Source organism: Jaculus jaculus, chromosome 19 (assembly GCF_020740685.1).
Source record: "Jaculus jaculus isolate mJacJac1 chromosome 19, mJacJac1.mat.Y.cur, whole genome shotgun sequence".
Taxonomy (NCBI): Eukaryota; Metazoa; Chordata; class Mammalia; order Rodentia; family Dipodidae; genus Jaculus; species Jaculus jaculus.
The window spans coordinates 10,795,487-10,814,894 of record NC_059120.1 but is presented as its reverse complement, the minus strand read 5'-3'; the positions used below and the strand labels follow the sequence as shown (position 1 = coordinate 10,814,894).

Here is a 19,408-nt window from a genome sequence, read left to right as displayed (position 1 = left end):
ACAGCAGGCCGGAGGAGTCACCCGCAGAAAACTGGCCTTGCTCTCCACCAACTTGCAGTCCAAGGAACTTGCTGGAATACTAGGAACGCTTTGTTCAAAATGAAGACAGGCTGCAGCTTCCTATAGTAGACCAAGCAAGAAAAGTTCAGTCTACTCTAACGCAGTACAAGTGAAGGCCTTGGGAAGATATTCCATACATTTTACATTTATTGTTTTTCTTTTTCTTTTTGGTGTTTTCGAGGTAGGCTCTCACTCTGCCCAGGGTGAGCTGGCTGGCGCTCACTCTGTAGTCCCAGGCTGGCCTCCGGCTCCCGGAGATTCTCCTACCTTGGCCTTCCATGTGCGAGGGTTAAGGGCGTGGGCACCCATGCCCAGAGGGTGCCTAGACTGGCTAGAGAGCGCCCCAGGGTTTCTGGCACACATTCCAAGCCCATTTCACACGGGGGCTGGGGTCCTCGCTCAGGCTCTCATGGCAAGTTCGTCACTGGCTGAACCGTCTCCCTAGCACCAGAGAAAATTCACCCGTGGGTCTTTGCAGTCCTTCTTCTTGCTGAGGAAAGGAGTCATATATGACTCACTCCTTGCCTTCCGTGACTGTTGGTCCACAGGGAAACCATTTTGGAATTTGATTTGCTTTATGTAAGCGCAGTTATCAGGACCAATTTTGCTATAAGTTGTAGAAACTCAACTCAAAAAAAGGGTCTGCAAAGGCAATTTGCTGGTTCCTGGGTCTTTAGGAAGTTTAACAAGTGGAATTAAGGCTCAGAAGCAGTCTTTCTGGGGCCCATCAAGTCATTTTTGCCCGAGTCTGCCCCATAATTCCAGTTCAAATATTTATAGGGACAGACCTTGATTAGGTCAGTCCTGGCCAGCTGCCCACTTGGGAGAGCAACCGAGAGTCTAGACAAGTCAGAAAATCCCTTTCTGAAAAGTTTTCAAAATGTAGAAGTAAAAATATTTGAGAGTGCTTGAGAATTTTGAGTGAAAACGCATTGCCCACAGGAAAAGAAGATCCTCAAAACCTGTAATATCCTCATTATATTGAGTGATTGGTTAAATGATTTCTGTTTGTAGAAATATGGGAGTTTGAAGAATTTTTACAGAATAGCCATAAATATACATTTTCATATTTTATTTATTTATTTATTAGAGATAGATAGGAAGAGAGAGAGAAAGAGAGAGAGAGAGAGAGAGAGAGAGAGAGGAGAGAATGGGCACACCAGGGCCTCTAGCCACTGCAGACAAACTCCAGACACATGTGCCACCTTGTGCATCTGGCTTACATGGGACCTGGAGAATTGAACCTGGGTCCTTAGGCTTCGCAGGCAAGTGCTTTAACTGCTAAGCACTCTCTCCTGCCCCATTTTCACACTTTTTTTTTTTAAAGCAGAGGATTTAGTTGTTATATTACTTTATTTATTTGAGAGAGAGATAGAAAGAGAGAGAGAGAGAGAGAGAGAGAGAGAGAGAATGGGTATGCCAGGGTCTTCAGCCAGTATAAACGAACTCCAGACACACATGCCACCTTGTGCATCTGTTTTACATGGGTACTGGGGTATCAAACCTGTGTTCTTTGGCTTCGCAGGCAAACACCTTAACCACTAAGCCATCTCCCTAGCCCCACATTTTCATATTTTAATGTAATGTAATGCAATGCAATACAATTAATTGTTTATATAAGCTAAACAAAAATGTCCTTTTTGTTATTGTTTCTTTCTTTGGATAAATTCAACTTTTTGAATGCAATTTTTATTGGGAGCTTTAATATATATATATATGAACAACATACTGCAAATTGGTAGTATTCCCATCAGGTTAGCCTATCTTTTTTCTTTCAAGTTAGGGTCTTGCTTTATAGCCCAGGCTGACCTGGAATTCACTATGTAGTCTCAGGGTGGCCTGGCTATTATTTGTTTTTTGAACCATTGTCAAGCTATGTAGCCCTTGAAACCCATACTATTCTCCTGCTTTGGCCTCCCAATGGGCCTGTGTGCCATTATAGCCAACCTAGAGGCTATTATTATTATTATTGTTTTTATTGTCATTATTATTATTATTATTATTATTGTTATTATTATTATTGGGTACAGCTTAGAGGTCATTATAAAGTAAGTTTCCCCCTCCAGCTGAGCATGTAACCTAAGACCTTGCACATGTTAGGTATAAATTAGGTCACTAGGTCCACATAGTTTTATTTTCCAAAAAGAATTGCTTTCCACATCTGAAAAGATGGCTCGATGGTTAAAAATACTTGCTTGCAATGCCTGACTGACTGCCTGACTTCCATTTCCTAATACCCATGTGAAGCCAAATGACCAAGGTAGTGCAAGTGTCTGGCTTTTGCTTGCAGTGGCAGGAGACCCCAACATTCCCATTCTCTCTCTCTCTCTGAAATGTATATATATTTGCTGTACTCAGGTAAGGTCTTCTTCTAGCTCAGGCTAACCTGGAATTCACTCTGTAGTCTCAGGGTGGCCTCGAACTCACGGTGATCCTCCTACCTTTACCTCCCGAGTGCTGGGATTAAAGGCCTGCGCCACCACACCCAGCTGCAAAGAATGTTTTATGTTACTGTCATTTGACCAAAACTTGAGACTCAATAGATTGCAAACAGCTGTGGAATTTTGAAAGATAAATAACAAATGGGTCCTGACCTTCGTGGACTATCTGTCATTAAGGAAATACGGTCACAAGAATGTTCTGGAGGCAGAACTGGCCAGCTGGGAGCTCACTCAGTAGCCAAAGGGGTGACCTTGAATTCCTGACTCTCGGGCTCCACTTCCCATGGGATTAGATGCATGTGCCACCACGTTGGGCTCGTTTTTATTATTTTATTTTTTTCTCTTTAATTATTATTATTTGTGTGCACGTGTGTGTATGTGTGTGTGTGTGTGTGTGTGTGTGATATGCATGCCTGTATGGGGGCATGTGTGCTAAGAGGTGCATGTGGAGGTCAGAGATTAACCTCAAGGTGTGGCTCTGCGCCTCTCACTTTTGTCTGCGGCAGGCTGTCTCTGCCCCCCCGCCCCCCCCCCCCCCCCGCATCTCCTCTCCCCCACGCTGCTTCCAGAGCCTTCTGGCTTTCCTCTCACTTCCACTGGCCGGCAGGCTTGGAAGCATGTGCCTGTAACCACTGAGCCATCTTTGTATTGCTTTTGTATTGAAAACTAGATGCCATGACTATTCACAGAGATACACAGTTAAACCTATGTCCACTGAGCATAAGCATAGTTAGAAAACAAGAAAGACGGGGCTGCAGAGATGGCTTAGCAGCTGGCGCTTGCTTGGTGCAAGCCTGCAGACCTGGCTTTAACTCCCCATTACCCACCGAAGACCTGGCTTTAACTCCCCATTACCCACCGAAGGCCACATGCACCTGGAGCTTGTTTGCAACCGCTGGAGGCCCTAGCTCACACATACACTCCCTCCCTCTTTCCTTGCAAATAAATTAATTTTTTGAGGGGGGCGGGGCTGGAGAGATGGCTTAGCGGTTAAGTGCTTGCCTGCAACGCCTAAGGACCCCGGTTCGAGGCTCAGATGCACAAGGGGGCGCAGGCATCTGGAGTTCGTTTGCAATGGCTGGAAGCCCTGGCGTGCCCATTGTCCGTCTCTTTCTATCTGCCTCTTTCTCTCTCTGTCTGTCATTCTCAAATAAATAAATAAAAATTTAAAAAAAGAAATAAATTAAAAACTTTTTGGTCAAGAAATGATAAGGATGAGCTATTTTGTTAAAAGGCTGATTCATGATATTGTAAAACTTAATTTATTTCAATACTTGGCATTTGTCATTAGTCACTAAGAAAAACTGGGATGCTGAAAATCCATTCTGCTTCAAGCTTACTTTTAATAGATATATGTGAATAAAATGCATGCTTATATATCAGCTTATATATCAGCTTTGAAGTTCATTCAGAACTTCAGCCACTAACTTAAATTAACTGAAATCAGAAAGATATTGTATTTATCTAATAATTTGTAATTTTTTTTTCCAATTTGGTTTCAGTCAGGGGAATCGAGTTTTATTTTCTTTATGAAATCTCTGGATATGTTAGGCATATGAGAGAATTTAAAAGGTGGGTGTACTGTGCATGGCACACACCTTTATCCCCACACTTGGGAAGCAGAGGTAGGAGGATCGCTGTGAGTTCAAGGCCAGCCTGAGACAACATAGTGAATTTCAGGTCAGCCTGGGCTAGAGTGAGACCCTACCTCACAAAACCAAAACAAACAAACAAACAAAAAGCAGGTGTGACAGAAAAAAGTATGAATTTAAATATTTTGCTCCCCAATCAGTCAAACTCAAAGTTTGACAATGTAGAAGTGCACAACTCCCCGCAGAAGAGCCTGCTTTGGGGGTCTCACTCTCAGGAAAGGCTGAGTACGAAATTGACGCTGGCACCTTATGTTAAGCCACGTGAGAAAATTCCGGCAAATTTTTAAGATACATTTTAGAAATAGTACTATGGGATAAATGCTATCAAAATATGACTACTTGTTCATAGGAGGCTTTGAAGTCTAGACGAGATTGTCTCTCGAGTGAATTTTACAAATGAATAAAATTTACCCTATTAATCACTAAAGCCTTTTATTCTAGCAACTAAATCTGACAATGTCATTTTAAATTTAGGTAGATTACATATACTATATACATATAATGTCATTACCAATGTCCAGAGAGAGGATTTTATGTTTTATTCAAAATCTAGTATAATGGGTCAAGAATGTTAAAAGTAAACCAGGCATTGGGGACGTGTGCTTGGACTCCTAGAACTTGGCCAGCTGCAACAAGACCACTACACGGAGTTCGAGGTCAGTGTGGGCTACCTATCAATTGCCTGCTTAGCCAGGGCAAAATAGCAAGTCCCTGTTTCAGAGAGAAAGAAAGAGAGAGCGAGAGAGAGAGAGAGAGAGAGAGAGAGAGAGAGAGAAAGAGAGAGAGAGAGAGAGAGAGAGAGAGAGAGAGAGAGAGAGAGAGAAAGAGAGAGAGAGAAAGAAAGAAAGAAAGAAAGAAAGAAAGAAAGAAAGAAAGAAAGAAAGAAAGAAAGAAAGAAAGAAAGAAAGGAAAAGAAAGAAAGAAAGAGAGACAGGGAGAGAAAGAAAGAAGGAGAGAAAGAAGGCAGGGAGGGAGAGAAGGAGGAAGGAAGGCAGGGAGGGAGGAAGGAAGGAAGGAAGGAAATTTAAAAAGAAAGAATTTTAAACCCAACCACAGGATGTGTCCTATTGTCCTGTTCCAGGTCCTCAGGCCCGTGTGTGCTGGCTTCTGTCTGTCCTGGTCTGGCTGTGGGTGCACAGTGAACAGCAGTAACTTCTCCCTGAAGTCCACTTTGTCCTCCTGGGCTCCCCTTCCATTTATGGATGGACAGTCAGGGAAAAAATACTGTTGCCAACTTAAGGTAAACTAAGAACAATTAAGAGGGATGTTAGGATGTAAGAAGACCTATAGAATGCTGAGGAGAGGATCTTTTCTGGTTTATTTTTCTTTTTTCCTTTTTATTTTTCTTGGAGAAAAAAATGTCTAACTCATTTTTGGGATGGGGGAGGCCAGGATGGACCCAAACTCATCTTCTTCCTGCCTCCAACTCCAGAGTTCTTGGAATTCCACATGTACATCACCACACCCAGTTTAGAGACCCTGTTTATTCCTTGTAACAAAAAAATGATTAGCTTCATTTTAAGACTTAAAAGTAGTGAGCGTGGTGGCACACATATTTAATCCCAGCACTCCGGAGGCAAAGGTAGGAGGATTGCCATGAGTTCGAGGCCACCCTGAAACTAAGTAGTGAATTCCAGGTCTGCCTCGGCTAGAGCGAGACAGGGCCTCAAAAAACAACTCCTCCCCCCAATTAAACAATAAACAACCATTATTATTTATACTTGTATGCTAAATAATCATCCCATCATAACTTATTCATAAACCCAAAGTCCTTATGAAACTCACGATGATCTTGAACCTGTGATCCTCTTGGCTGAGCCTCCAAAGTGCGAGGATCACACAAGTGGGCCACTGCGTCCCACCAGAATTTTTCAATTTAAAAATTTTCTAACAATTTTGCTATTTTATTATGTTTACTATTGCTAAATGTTTTTCTAACATTATTCTAGGGGGAAAGCAATTTTTTGCTAAATATTTTTACTTTTATATCTGCTTCATGGTTTATTATGCTCCCACTTGTTGAGTAAGTGATCTACTGACCGAAAATAGGAGCTTATTATAAATATTTCATCTCTACACTTCCTCAATTGATTTGTCTTCATATAAAAAAAGTTCACAAACTATCAAATTCTTACATACTATATATCCATGAGAAATCCCAGACTTATTTTCCAGACACACATTTGAATTCTCAGAGCGCATCTGTACCAGAGTAAAAGATATTGAAGTAGAAGTTTTATTATCACGTTAAATACTTTGAAAATATTTATTGCCTAATTAATCTTGATTGATATTTTTAGTTCCTTCTGGGGTTAGGTGGAAGTTTTTCTCTTAATCTTATGAGATTATTTTATTTATGCAGTTGGTACAGAGATGTTTCTTGATTGCACAGATACACACATTTATTTAATACTTGCCAGAGATTTCTGAACACTTCACTGTTCTTTTTCTTTTGTTTTTAGAACTAAAGTCTTACTCTAGCCCAGGCTGACCTGGAATTGATATGTAGTCTCAGGCTGGCCTTGAACTCCCAGCGACCCTCCCACCTCTGCCTCCTGAGTGCTGGGATTAAAGAATGTTTTTCTTAGGCTGGAGAGATGGTTTAGCAGTTAAAGCACTTGCCTGCAAAGCCTAAGGACCCAAGTCCAATTCCCCATCACCAACATAAGCTAGATGCACAAGGTAGCACATGTGTCTCAAGTTCGTTTGCAGTGACTAGAGGCCCTGGTGTGCCCATTCGCTCACTTTAACTCTCAAATAAATAAATAATAATGGTAAAAATTTTTACAAAGTTCTTCTTTCAATTTGAAAAATAATATATATTTATAACAGAAAATTGTGAAGATAACGCAATAACTCATGTATACCATGTTGTCTTCCTTTTGTGACTTTTTTTTCTAAGCCCACCAGATAGTGGTTTTTCTCCCCTTTATACACAGGACACAACATAGAATATAATTTCTCTGTCCTGTGGTTTCACTAGCATAAGGGTCTCTCATGATTGGTACAGTTCAAGGTAATGCTTTTCTTTTTTTTTTTTTTTTTTTGGTTTTTGGTTTTTCAAGGTAAGGTCTCACTCTGGTCCAGGCTGACCTGGAATTAACTGTCATCTCAGGGTGGCCTTGAACTCATGGCGATCCTCCTACCTCTGCCTCCCGAGTGCTGGGATTAAAGGCGTGCGCCACCACGCCCGGCAAGGTAATGCTTTTCTACCCTGAGAAATTTCTTCTTTTCATCCTAAATGCTTAAGAAGCCCTTGATGAGTGCGGGATACAGGACACAATAATAACTTGTTGAGAAATATTTGATACTAACCTTTCTTATTCAGACGGATTAATTTTTATTGTTATTTGGATTATAAAGAAGTTATGATCAGGACTAAATATTATCTCTTATTTCATAAAAACAGGGAGGTAACAAACTTATACAATGAAACAAAAGCCTACTGTAGCCAGCTTGCCTAGGAGAAGAGATGATATATGCTTTTAGAAAATAAACATTTTAAAATTCACAGATGCTGTGAAGCCCTGGTCAGACATAAATTACAATCCTTTTTTATGTTACAGTAAAAATCCAAAGGATTCTTACCAACTCAGTATGTATCACAAGTATGTCTTCTTGTCTTGCACGTGGACTATAAACCACATTTTATTTCTGTATCTGAGTATATTTTAAAATAAATTACCCCAGGAAACAAAATGTTGAATACACTGTGTTCAACTACAATCCAATATTGAAAGCAGAACCTTATATTCTCTTGATAGAGCCTGTATGTAGCACATTCGGTGTGAAATTTTGGAATGTTTACAGAATTTAAATCCAGCATACATTTATTTGTGAATGTGGATGCTATCTTATAATTATCAGATCACTCAAAATATTTAGAAATACTTTGCCTTTATTCTAACAACTCACTTTATCCTGTTTGTATTCAGTAGTATCAAATGGAGAAAGAGCTCTTTACTTACCATTCTGGGAAGGATGAAATTTATCATTGTGCCACAAGTACCCTGGAACGCAAAGAAAATATTATAATTTATTATGCCTCCCTCCACAGGGATCCTAACTGCCAAATGTAATGCATCAGCAGCAAAACCAAAGTGAAGTAAATCTACTACAGAAAACACAAATCAGAGCTCTAAGATTCTTGAACGTGGATTACATGCCATTGGACGTAGCTGCCTGAGGTCTGTGTGACTGGTATGGCAAGTCCTTTTGAATACGAAATGAAACATTGTATTCTCTACAAAACAAATATTATAGCATTAAGAGAAAATTGTTGGGATATTTCTTTTCACTCTACCCTTTAGCCAAGTTGAGTCAATATAGCTGTACTTAAAACTATTTGAGGGAGGATTGGGATGTACTCTAGTTTCCTGAAATTAACAAAAATGACCATTTTGTCTATCTAAGTGTATGTAAAATTTCTGTTTGAAATCTTGGCCAAAGAGTCAGAATTATAAACCTAGAAGAAGAAAAACAAAAAGCCTTGAAGTCCAATCTCCTACTTACTTGCTGGCTCTTTTCTGCTGAGGAGCCATAGGGTTGTGATTATATCACATGATGAAAATAACGGCAAGGGCGGGGGCTGTGGCCCAGGCGATGGGCGCATCCAGGGCAAGCTGCGTACCCAAGTTTAGATGCCCAGGATCACTACAAGCCGGAAGCCAGCGTAAACTCCCTCAGTCCCAGCATGCTGGGGGCAAGATGGGAGACGGAAGGAGAAATTCCCAGAAGCTTGTGGGCCAGCTAGTCTGGCCAAGCCAGCAGTGACCAGTGAGAGAGGAAGACTGCCTCAGAAATGAAGTGGGAGCTGGGCGTGGTGGCGCACACCTTTAATTCCAGCACTTGGGAGGCAGAGGTAGGAGGATCGCCATGAGTTCAAGGTCACCCTGAGACTATATAGTGAATTCCAGGTCAACCTGAGCTACAGTGAGACCCTACCTCGAAAAAAAAAAAAAAGAAAGAAAGAAAGAAAGAAAGAAAGGAAGGAAGGAAGAGAGAAGAAGGAGGAGGAGAATGAGAAGGAGAAGTAGTAACTGGAAAGCAAGGACTGATACCTCCTGAGAGTTGACTTCTGACTCTCTCTCTCTCACACACACACACACTAATACACACATAGCAAAAAGTAAGCAAAATCAAAACTATGTTTTGGAAAGCTATTTTTCTTTTTACTTACAGTGCCGAGGGAACAAATCTAGGGTCTTTTTTTTAATATTCTGGGCAAGTACTTTCCCAACAAACCTATTCCAAGTCCTAGGTATTAGTTCTTGAATGTACTTTTTTTTTTTTTTTTTGAGATAGGGTCTTGCTCTAGCCCAGGCTGACTTGGAATTAATTATGGAGTCTCAGGGTGGCCTTGAACTCATGGCAGTCCTTCTACCTCTGCCTCCTGAGTGCTGGGACTAAAGGCGTGCGCCACCATGCCTGGTTTGAATGTATTGTTTTAAACATTTTTAAAAAATATATTTATTTATTTATTTGAAAGATAGAGAGAGATTAGGTATTTTTGTTTTTGTTTTTGTTGATGATGTTTGTTTGTTTTTGAAGCAGGGTCTCATTCCAGTCCAAGCTGGTCTGAAGCTCACAGGGATCCTCCTACCTCAGACTCTGGAGTGCTGGGATAAGGGTTAAAGGTATGCGCTGCCACGCCCTGCTTATCTTGCCTCTGAGATGAACATTTGGATTATGTAAAGATTCCTCAATCCTCCTTATGGAAGTAGTTTCTTTTAAGGAAATTATTTGTATCCAATCATAAAGGTTCATAATTTAGTATGAAACTTGTACTTAATTGATTTTTCAATGCAAGCTTTTAGCACACAAAAATTTCAATTTATAAGCACATTAATATATGTGCTAGTTATTACTACAGAATTATTATTAGAACTTTTAATGCTTGTACTCGTATTTCTAGTTTTTTTTTTTTTTTTTCTTTAACAAAAAACAGCATGTTGCAGCATCAGCTCCTGAAGAGGGCAGCACGTTCTAGATGTTATTGAATTCTAAACTGAAATGTGACGATTTTGGCCTTGGTGTGTTTTTTCTAAGGACTAGAAGGGTAAAAGATATAGGTTATAGATATCTCCTCCTGTAATAGATAAACAAGCAGAATTTCTAGGCGGTCACAAGGTCAAAATTGCATTTGATTATTAAAAGTGAGCAGGCCGATTATATACCTAAAGCTCTGTGTTTTTTTTTTTTTAAAGGAACCATAAGATGTTAGTGAGATGTTCCACACGAAATGCATGTTACCTTCACGCTGTCCATAACTTTTCCCATTGACATTGCATTGACTAGCAAAACGACCAAAGGGGTTAGCTTTAATTATCTTGCTTCTTGCACATTTCATCTCAATTGCTATGGCAACATTCAGTTGCCTCAGCAGCAATGCACACTTTCATCAGATATTTCCTCGTTTCTTCTGTGAGCCAAAACTGAGTAGTCAAATTCACAACCAAATCCTGGTGATGCTCAAACCATCTTTTGCCCTTTCCCGGGTAGTTCACCACCACACCTATGTCTAGATTCTTCCAGATACACAACACCACAGGACCAGTATGAAACTTGATGTTTGGATGTCCCTACTTTCCTAATACAGTTACTTGTTTTTTTTTTTTTCTATTTACTTTTCTATTTATTTATTTATTTCAGGGCAAGAGAGAGAGAGGGAGAGAGAGAATGGATGCACCAGGGCCTCTAGCCACTGCAAATGAACTCCAGATGCGTGTACTACCATATGTGTCTGGCTTATGTGGGTTCTGGGGAATCATACCTGAGTCCTTAGGCTTCACAAGCAAGTGCCCTAACCACTAAGCCATCTCCCCCACCTGTTAATACATTTAATATTATTTCTTCCAGTGTTACTTTTTCTGTTTTCTTTTCGTAATATTTTATTTATTTATTTATTTGGATGCAGAGATAGAGAGGGAGAGACAAAGAAGAGAAACAGAGAGAAGAGGCACATCAGGGCCTCAAGCTGCTGCAAAGGATCTCTGGATATATGCACCTTTTTGTACTTCAGGCTTTACGTGTGTACTAGGGAATCGAACCAGGGTCATTAGGCTTATGCAGGCAAGTGCCTTAACCAGTGAGCCATCTCTCCAGCCCTCTTTTATCTTCCTTCCTTCCTTCCTTCTCTCTCTCTCTCTCTCTCTCTCTCTCTCTCTCTCTCTCTTTCTTTCTATCTATCAGTTTGCAATCATTCCAGCCATTCGCTAGCCTGGGTCCCCTGACCTCAGTAGAAGAAAAGATAAGTGAAACAGACTCCAGTGTTCAAATATCAACCCTCCTAACAAGCCTGCTAAATCATATGTCTTTTATCCCAGCGTGCCCTGCATTGGCACATAAAAGAGTCCTCTTTTATGTCGTGAACACAGGTAAGAGAGGGAAGGAAAATAATTAAAGATAGCAAACTCTAATGTAGGATGAAAACGTAGATGATCAGGTTAAGTAGAAGGTCAGATGTGAGGGCAGGGGTCAAGTCCAGGTATCCTGCAATTGCAACGAGAGCAAAAGCAGGACTGCTAAATTGTCGATGTCACCGGGGTGACTATCAGCCGCTTCCGTTGCTGGGTGAATCATTGCTTTGGCATTTTGCAAAAGACTAGGAAACTAGACAAATCAGATGCTGAAATATATTTAAATGGTCTTCCATTCTGATTTAAAGTGTTAGTTAATTGAATTTCCATAACTATGTGGAATTTTGCAAATAGTGAATATATTTTACTTTTACATTATATAATACATTTTCAAGATTGTCATTAAGTAGCAAAGTGCTCTAAGACCTCTCTGACAAACTTAGTGGCTGCTGAAATTTGTATCCAGATTAATTTTTTTTTTTTTTTAACAGAAGTAGCAGTAGTTCTCTGATGAGTTTTCTCTCAGCAGCAATGGCAATATTTCAGCAGGCTTTTTCAGTCACTCCTCAGTAGTGTAGAAACATTCCATCAGCAGAGGCTATCAAGCTCTGTAGCTGAGTTTAACAGTCTAGATGGCTTCTTGAGTATTGCAGATGAGTAAATATTGCAATCAAAAATTAAACAAAACTAAAAAAGAAGTATTTGAGGGGCTGAAGAGATGACTTAGCAGTTAAGTGCTTGCCTGTGAAGCCTAAGGACCCCGGTTTGAGGCTCAATTCCCCAGGACTCACATAAGCCAGATGCACAAGGGGGCGCATGCATCTGGAGTTCATTTGCAGTGGTTGGAGGCCCTGGTGCACTTATTCTCTCTCTATCTGCCTCTTTCTCTCTCTGTTTGTCTGTTGCTCTCAAATAAATAAATAAAAATAAACGAAAGTAAATTTTAAAAAAATTATTTAAGACAGGAGCTTTAGGGCTGGGAATATGGCTTAGTAGGTGAAAATGCTCACTGTGAACTTGAGAGCCTGAGAACATGTGCGTTCAGTTCCCAAGGACCCATACAACCAGCTAGTCACACCCATCTGTGACCCGGGGGCTACGGGGCATGGAGACTGGAGAATGGCTGGGACTCAAACAACTCAACTCTACCCTTAGTGGAGACTGTCTTGAGAAAGTATGTGGATGAGTGATAGAGAGGGTACTCCAGGTTTTCCTCTGACCTCCATAGGCACCTGCACATGCATGTGCATGCACCACACACACACACACACACACACACACACACACACACACACCCCACACACACTAAAACAGGCAAAAAAAAAAAAAAGATAGGTCTTATATTTCTTTTCTTTCTTTTCTTTTTTCTTTTGGTTTTTCCAGGTAGGGTCTCACTCTAGTCCAGGCTGACCTGGAATTCACTATGTAATCTTAGGTTGGCCTGGAACTCACGGTGATCCTCCTACCTCTGTCTCTCTGGGATTAAAGGTGTGCGTCATGATGCCCAGCTCATTCTTAGGTATTTTTAACTATGTGTGTCTGGGTATACTTTACACAACACACCTGTGGAGGTCAGAGGATAACTTCGAAGTATCTGAACTCCACCTTCTCTGGACAGGTCCTATCGCCACTGCAAATGCACTGCCAAAGAAATGGGGGAGTGGCTGCCCCTCGAGCTTCTCCTGCCCACCTCCCACGGCCGCAGGTGTACTGAGATCACAGACGCCTGCACCACGTGGCACCCAGCTTTACATGGCTGCTTGGGAATTGAACGTGGTTCAGTGAGCTTTGCAAGCACGTACTTTTAATCACTGAGACATCCCCCTAGCCTGACACTTTTAGCTTTACTTTGGCTCAATGTTAGCAGACTATCTTCCAAATGTAGTTATTGAAAAGCCGAAGTCTCACGACTGTCAAAGTTCGGAAGCTATACTTTCTCTGTAGACAATGAAGAAATAGCAGGTGTGTGATTAAAAACGGAAAGCTCAGGCTGGAGGGATGGCTTAGCTGTTAAGGTGCCTGCCTACAAAGCCAAAGGACCCAGGTTCCATTCCCCAAGACCCATGTAAGCCAGATGCACAAGGTGGCGCATGCATCTGGAGTTTGTTTGCAGTGGCTGGAGGCCCTGGTGTGCCCGTTCTCTCTCTAGGTTTCTGAGAGGAAATGTAGAAGTTACGTAGAACTATCTGGAGGATTTCTTAATGTAGAAGAGGCAGGGAGTGTCTCAGAAACACTGATATATCATGGGAGCTCCCAGAAATGGTCTCCAGCACCACAGAACAAAAAGCATCAAACCACATGTTGCTTAAGCAATAGTAAAGGCATGAAATACCAAATTTTGTGTGTTGGCATTTTCCAGAACTGTTCTCAGGAGAACTGTTTGCTGGTGGCTTGAATTAGAAAAAAAAAAAAAAAATTATAGGAAACCTGTTAAGACCATTGCACACGCTTAGATTTGGGAAGTAAAAATGAGCCAGTTTCTCAGCAATTTTTGAAACATCAATGCTTTATGTCAGTAGGCCGAGCTAGCCATGATTTGCAAACAGCGGGCTCCACAGTAAGTTGTGGATCCTACTGTGGCAGAACAGTGGAAATGAGAAAAATAAACAGTTCTTAGTGGAGAGTTATCAAGAGCCTCCAAGGAGATATGCAAATTATTCCTACTTGGCATTCATTCAAGAGCTTCCACCGAAGCCGGAGCGGGTAGAGGTGAAGAGGGAGTTCCCCTTTTGGGTTCTTCACTTGACTTTTCCACCTAGAGCTGGGGCTCTGCCAGGCCCAGCCCATCCAACTGCCTATATTAGACTTACTCTGGATGAAAGGAAGATTTTGGCACTATCCCGAGCTCTATATTCACTTAAGCAATCATAATTGCCCAATTAAGGGACCAGAGCTTTTCTTCTGTGTCCAGAGAAATTAAAAGTCGAGGAGAAAATTACCCATCATGTGGGACGGCTCGTCTTCGGCGGGATCGCTGAGGACAGTCAAAGAAAGTTGGAACTAATGGGAAGATTTATACGTACAAGAAGCTTGCTGATGCTCAGGAAAGGTCGTGGACTCCTTAGGTCACAGCAGATCCTTTAAAGTTCTGCTTGACATAGGTGGAAACAGTGGTTTTACTTGCTTGTGTGACCCAGGGGCTGGCGAATGGCTTAGCGGAGGAGTATCTAACCCTGACAGCCTCGGGCACTGTGGCTCGGGGCAGAGCGTCTGTGCAGGAGAGCTGTCCTTCCAGATGCCTCTGCTTCTGCCAAAAGAGCTGATGCCTGATACCCCAGCAACGGGGGAAAAAAAAGTTAACTTTTATTTTTTACTATGAAAAAAACTACAAAACGTTACATACTTCATTGAGTATTTTTATTTCCTCTGTCCCTTCCAATCCCTTCTAATCAAACCTCTACATGAACTTATATTGGTGAAAAGTCCTCCTGCTGAGATTTTGTTAGCAAATGGTCTTGTTTCCAGAAAGGCTCGCCCACAAAAGCTTTTACAAGCCAATTCCATTTGGCTGGCTGTTCTCCAACAGGGTCTGTGTTGAACACAAACATTAGCTACAGAGAAACTTCCATGGCACCCTGGAGGAACTTTTTGATGTAAAAGACAGTACCAGTAAACCAGTGTCATCGCGGATTCCTGAATGCTTCCTTATGTCCAGAGGAGCAGGAAGAGGAGAGGCCTGGGCTGTGTGGTGTCTGCCTGGAGCCTGCAAACCTCGTCCCCAACCCAAGGTAAAAGGGGCATTTCAATCAGTAAGTGTTTATCTAATGCCTATCATGTCTACACCTTAAGGAATCAGAAAGGGAATATTTATTTATTTGAGAGACAGACTGAGGGACAAGTACAGAGAAAGAAAGAATGAGAGCGTGAGTAAGGGTGTGCCAGGGCCTCCTGCCACAGGAAACAAACTCCAGACCCATGTGCCATGTGTATATGGCTTCATGTGGATACTGGGAAATGGAATCTAGGTTTTTGGCTTTGCAAGCAAGCACCTTTAACTGCTGAGCCATCTCTCCAGTCTGACTTGTTTTTTTTTCGAGGTAGGGTCCCACTGTAGCCCAGACTGACCTGGAATTTACTATGTCGTCTCAGGGTGGCCTCAAACTAACTCACAGTGATCCTCCTGCCTCTGCCTCCAGAGTGCTGGGATTATAGGCGTGTACCACCATGCCTGGCTTAGTGATACTTTCTGATTTAGATTCGTGAATATGATAGGGAAGCGTTTCTCAAATGAGCTTCACCATGTGAGCCTGGGATCGTGTGAAAGTGAAGAGTATAACGCGGCAGGTCTAGGTGGGTGTGATATTAGCTGTTTCTAGCACATTCCAGTGGATGTTGGTTCCAATGTCACCCACTGCACTGTGTGACCACGGAGATCCTGAAAGCTAGACGGCACCCTTGCAGTTTAATGCGGCAGGCGCTTGAGAGCTACCGTGTTGCGCAGCAGGATGAACCCGCATGGAGCAACGGGAGGTCACTTACTAGGTCACCCTCAGCAAAGCATGGGAGAGGGAGCGAGTGCAAATATCAAACAAGTGGGGCATCTGTCTCCCCTTCATCTGCATACTTTACACACTTGGTGCTCATTGCTGTAGATGGGTTGGTGAGGGTAGACACGCTCGGTTTCAAAAGCAGAATCTCATTGGGGACATCGCAGCCCAGGGACTTTCTGAAGACAAATCAAGGTTTGGTAAAACTTGTTGAGAATCTGAGAATTTTCCTTCCCTCCTCTCCACTTGGAAAAAGTCTACGCTATACTTTTAAAAAAATGCGTTTAGTTTTATTTGAGACAAAGAGAAAGAGAAAGCAAGAGAGCAAGAGAAAGAATGCAAAAGAGAATGGGCATGCCAGGGCCTCCAGCCACTGCAAATGAACTCCAGACACATGCACCACCATGTGCATCTGGTTTATGTGGGACCTGGAGAATCAAACCTGGGTCGTGAGGCTTTGAAGGCAAGCACCTTAACCACTAAGCCATCTCCCCAGCCCTCTTTTTTTTTTTTTTTAAAAAAAAAGAAAATCATGTTTATTTATTTGAAAGGAGAGAGAGAGAGAGAGAGAGAGAGAGAGAGAGAAGAGAGACAGATAGAGAAAATGGGCATGGCAAGGCCTCTAGCCACTGCAGAGGAATTCCAGAAGCATGCGCCACTTTTGTGCATCTGGCTTACATGGGTACTGGGGAATTGAACCTTAGGCTTTGCAGGCAAGCACCTTAACCACTAGGCCATCTGCCCAGCCCCCAAGTGTGCGCTGTTCTTAAGAACAGCAAGGCTGAGCTCCTCACAGCCCATGTGGTCCTTATGTCCACATATGTCTCTCCCAGACTTGAATCTACTACCTCATAATGATTATAATTAGTCATGGTAGCACAGTTAAGGTTTGGAATGTTTATTAGTGGCGTCAGGCAAATTGCTAAGAATTTTTATAATTAAATCTGTATAGCAATGCTATGAGAATGGTAGGACTGCCCCGTTTATACAGATAAGTAAAAACATGAGTATTAATGTGCCTGAATTTTAGGTTGGGTAATTACTCAGTAAATACCTTTATCCAGAGAATGATCAAAATACGTTCTATGAAATCAGATGCTTCACAGCAGAGGTTCTATGTTTGGTGGATTTTTTTCCCTTGTTTCTCAACTCCTTACAGAGACACCATGGTGAGAAACGAGTCCTTCCTCCACACTGGGTACTGTTTTGAGCAATTTACATATGTTGTCTCATTTAGTGCTCATTATGACTCTGTAATTGGGGATTATTATTATCTCTACTTTATATATGAAGAAAATGGGGCAGAAGGGCATTAAATAAGGAGGCTGGGGAGATGGCTCAGTGGATCAAATGCTTGATTTGTAAGCCTAAAGACCTGAGTTTGGATCCCCAGTCCTCATGTAATCCTCATGTAATCCCCAGCACTGGCGAAGTGGAGACAGCTGGCGAGCTAGTCTAGACGGGAACCCTTGGCGTAGCCAGAAGCTCTGTCTTGAGGAAGGAGGTGGACAGTAGCTGCAGAGGGCGCCCAACAGTGACCTCTGGCCTCCTCACGCAGGTACACACACAGGCTCTCTGGTGCACCCATCCACGTGCACACAAACACACACATACACACACACACACACACACACACACACACGCATGCACACACCCTCTGCCCATAGATAAACATACACAAGCCATATTGAATAATATGTCTACATTTCCATAGCAGTATGTCAGAGTTACTGTTACTGACCTAAGCGTAACTTGTCCTTAGAAATGTAGACTTCTGGGCTGGGGAGATGGCTTAACAGTTAAGGCGCTTGCCTGTGAAGCCTAAGGACCCAAGTTCGATTCTCTAGGTCCCACGTAAGCCACATGCACAAGGTAGCGCGTATGTCTGGAGTTCATTTGCGGTAGCTAGAGGCCCTGGTGTGCCCATTCTCTCTCTCTCTCTCTCTCTTTCTCTATTTCTCCCTCCCTCTTTCTGTATCTAATAAATAAATTAAATTAAATAAAAAAGAAATGTAGACTTCTGAGTAGCTTCTTAAATGAACATGATAATTCAGGTCATAGTTGTGAACAATTATTTTAAAATTATTGCCTAAAATTAATTTTTATTTATTTATTAGAGAGAGAATGGGCATGTCAGGGCCTCAGCCCTTGAAAATGAACCCCAGATGCATTTGCCACCATGTGCTTCTCGTGGACGTGGGTTCTAGGAAATCGAACCTGGGTCCTTAGATTTGGCAGGACAGCACCTTAGCCACTAAGCTATCTCTCCAGCCCAAGAATTATTTGTAATTAAAAATGTGTCCATGGAACTTATGAAAGCTCTCTATTATTTCTTGGTTTCTACCAGCACATCAGTGTGACATTTAGTCCTGCAGTGAAGTCATTTCTAGGGAAAGTCAGATAGCTCAGGGAGGGTCACTTTCTCTGGTTGAAGCCCTCTCAGCATAGCTCCAAAACAGAATAAAGAGTCCCCTTGTGACGGTTCAGCTACGTGGTCCACTCGACTGCATCGGGACATGCTTCTTGGGCAAGTGTGTGGGGATGTTGTCAGGAAAGGTGAGTGCAGCCTTCCCCAGCTGAGCAGCTGTTCCTGCCCCTGGCCAGATAAGAAGAGGCTGGAAGGACACTGGTGCTCTTTTGGCCTGCCCATCTTCACTCCGTGCTGGTGAGCACGCATCGACCTGGGGGCGGGCATCTTTTTGCTGACATTGGAACCCAGCCTCCTTGCAGTCCAGTTGTAAGGCTCGGATTGCAGAGAAATTACATACCAGTTTTGAAGTCTTTATGCCAACATGGACTGAAACTAGAGGCTGTCCTGGAATCTTCCAGGCCTTCAGAGTCAAGTTGGAGCTATTGGAGCATCCAGCCTCATGGATTGAGTAGCAGCATGCAGAAGCCATTATTGGACCAGCTGGCCTGGATCATGTAAACCAGACTCATAAATCCCCTCTGTAGTAAATATTCATTCTGTAGATTCATTTTATCGCCCTGTTCCTCCAGAGAACCTTGACTAATTAACACAGCCCAGAAACTTGAGACACATATAGAAAATAGGTGCAGCTATTTATGACAGAAATTGTTGCTTGATTGACCAACTAAATAGCTATCAGAGACAAATACATAGTTGTTTAGTTCACCACATGAACTTAATTTTTTTTTTTTTTTAAGACAGAGTCTTACTATGATGCTCAGGCTGGCCTTGAACTCTTGGGCTCAGGCACCCTTCCTGGCTGAGAGTGCCAACACACACCACAGCACTGAACTTAATTTTTAGCATGCATACCTAAAACTGGCAGACTAGATGTTCTCATCTCAGAAATAATGAAATTTCTTATACACTTTTAGGGGAAACTGACTTTCTCAAGTATATCATTCCACCTATCCATTTTGACTCTGTGTGTGTGTGTGTG

The 19,408-nt window shown here is 42.1% G+C and overlaps 1 protein-coding gene across 46 annotated transcripts in view; it reads right to left on the bottom strand.

Moving 5' to 3' along the window:
• The window catches only part of Adgrl2 (adhesion G protein-coupled receptor L2), a 432,681-nt gene that overhangs the window by 237,891 nt on the left and 175,382 nt on the right, over positions 1-19,408 (bottom strand). For all 46 annotated transcript variants that reach the window (XM_045138253.1, XM_045138260.1, XM_045138272.1 and 43 more), the window contains exon 2: positions 8,122-8,163. The gene's annotated coding sequence lies outside the window, so the exon portion shown is untranslated. The remainder of the gene's footprint in view (positions 1-8,121; positions 8,164-19,408) is intronic.